Source organism: Brassica rapa, unplaced genomic scaffold (assembly GCF_000309985.2).
Source record: "Brassica rapa cultivar Chiifu-401-42 unplaced genomic scaffold, CAAS_Brap_v3.01 Scaffold0519, whole genome shotgun sequence".
NCBI lineage: Eukaryota > Viridiplantae > Streptophyta > Magnoliopsida > Brassicales > Brassicaceae > Brassica > Brassica rapa.
The window spans coordinates 1-2,297 of record NW_022610460.1 but is presented as its reverse complement, the minus strand read 5'-3'; the positions used below and the strand labels follow the sequence as shown (position 1 = coordinate 2,297).

Sequence of the window (2,297 nt, the reverse complement as noted above, 5' to 3'; positions counted from 1 at the left end):
TCTCAATCCGTTTGTACCCTTTCGGTCACGAACCTTTCACATCCGATGGATCATGATACGTTCGTACCTCATGGATCACGACACGTTCGTACCTCTTGGATCATGACACGTTCGTACCTCTTGGATCACGACATGATCCTTGGCAACACGCAACCTTGGATCACGATGCACCGTCATTGGTACCCTTTGGTCCTCGTACCCTTTGATACTTGCAACCATTGGTATCTCGTACCTTTTGGTTACTTGCATCCTTTGGTATCTCACAACCTTTGGTAACTCATGACCCTTGGCAACACGCAACCTTTGGCGACTAGTACCCTTTTGATCCAACCTATCCGCTATGGTTAGCAATCAACGTAACCAACCATGACCCCATGGTCTATGACGTGTTAATATGGTTAACTATCACGTTCCATATATATATATATCATATAGACATAATAATATAAAGAGACAGAGATAGAACCACTCACAGCCGCTATAGCCCTTACCAATTGGTCATTCCGTCTCTCGGCTAACCACCCTTGGTCCTTGGCACCTATTTCCGTCCAGGAATAGGTCTTCCTATTGGCCTTAGTGACTTATAAAAGCCACGGCCTCATATGGCTAAAGCCATACTCACCATGAACCGGATAGTGCCCTTATGGTTTTGATCCCGGATTCTGCCTTTTGGCTTGGATCCTCGTTTCTCATGGGGGATCCCTTTGTTTAGGACGTGTGTCCTTTGTCTCATACAGAATGAGACTGAATGAGAATGAATTCATAATCCCTGGAAGTCCTTCCCTTTATATAGAGAACCAAAGGTCATGTGCGAAGAGTCACATCCCTTCGAAGCATCTTTTTGGGATAGATGTTGGCCATCGATTACAATCAACGGTCCAGATCGTACCTGTTCAGAAATAGAAGGTTCCAGACCTTATAGGCACGTCCAACCCAAGCCAAGACCTGGTAACCAAGCCCACGGCCTGCCCACAAGAGCCCAACGACTCATAGACTACATGGCCGGACCTCATGGCCCGCCACTGACCCGGACCCGGACCATCGGCCCAAAACTCGAACAGTCCGTCGAGCTGAGATGAGCTGACTCCCAGCTGCCTCAGCTGAGTAAGCTAGTAGTCCAGCTAGTTGAGCTGATTTAACTTGGAACGAGCTAGGCTGAGCTTGACCAAGCTACGTCTAGCTGATCGAGCTTCTTGTAAGCATCGCCCAGCTTCTATACAGCTTATCCTAGCTGACTTCTTTCTCTTATAAGGTTAAGCCTCAGCATCCTGACGTCCTTAACCTTCTATCTTGGCCATGAAACGCTAGCCTTTAAGGTCTTAAGACCGGCTGGTATGTTTCCCTCGAACCATGGCCGTCCCGACAATCCTATCCAGGATTGGGGGCGTGACAGGTGGTTCGCCGTCTGCGGCGGCGTTGCGAGAAGTCCACTAAACCTTATCATTTAGAGGAAGAAGAAGTCGTAACAAGATTTCCGTAGGTGAACCTGCGGAAGGATCATTGTCGTACCCTGGAAACAGAATGACCTCAGAACGATGAAACATCACTCTTGGTAGGCCGGTTTCTTACTGTGCCTGCCGATTCCATGGTTATGCGTTCATCCATTCCCAAGACTTCAGTTTTGGTTGGATCGTACGCATAGCTTCCGGATATCACCAAAGCCCGGCACGAAAAGTGTCAAGGAAAATGCAAACAAACGGCCTGCTTTCGCCAACCCAGAGACGATGTTTTTTCAGAAGTAGTGCTGCAATGTAAAGTGTAAAACGACTCTTGGCAATGGATATCTCGGCTCTCGCATCGATGAATAATGTAGCAAAATGCGATACTTGGGGTGAATTGTAGAATCCCGTGAACCATCGAGTCTTTGAACGCAAGTTGCGCCCCAAGCTTTCTGGCCGAGGGCACGTCTGGCTGGGTGTCACAAATATTCCTCCCCCCATCCTCTCGAGGATAGGGGACGGAAGCTGATCTCCCGTGTGTTACCGCATGCGGTTGGCCAAAATCCAAGCTAAGGACGCCAGGAGCGTCTTGACATGCGGTGGTGGTGAATTCAATTCTCGTCATATAGTCAGACGTTCCGGTCCAAAAGCTCTTGATGACCCCAAGTCCTCAACGCGACCCATGTCAGGCAGGATCATCCGCTGAGTTTAAGCATATCAATAAGCGGAGGAAAAAAACTAACAAGGATTCCCTTAGTAACGGTGAGCAAACCGGGAATAGCCCAACTTGAAAATCGGACGTCTTTGGCGTTAGAATTGTAGTCTGGAGAAGCGTTCCTCAGCGACGGACCGGGCCCA

General features: G+C 48.7%; 1 non-coding gene across 1 annotated transcript; it reads left to right on the top strand.

Annotated features, from left to right (window-relative positions):
* The first annotated feature begins 1,765 nt into the window (after window positions 1-1,765).
* LOC117130507 lies at window positions 1,766-1,921 on the top strand. The gene has a single exon (XR_004453876.1). It is a non-coding gene; the product is annotated as a 5.8S ribosomal RNA (ribosomal RNA).
* The last annotated feature ends 376 nt before the right edge of the window (window positions 1,922-2,297 follow it).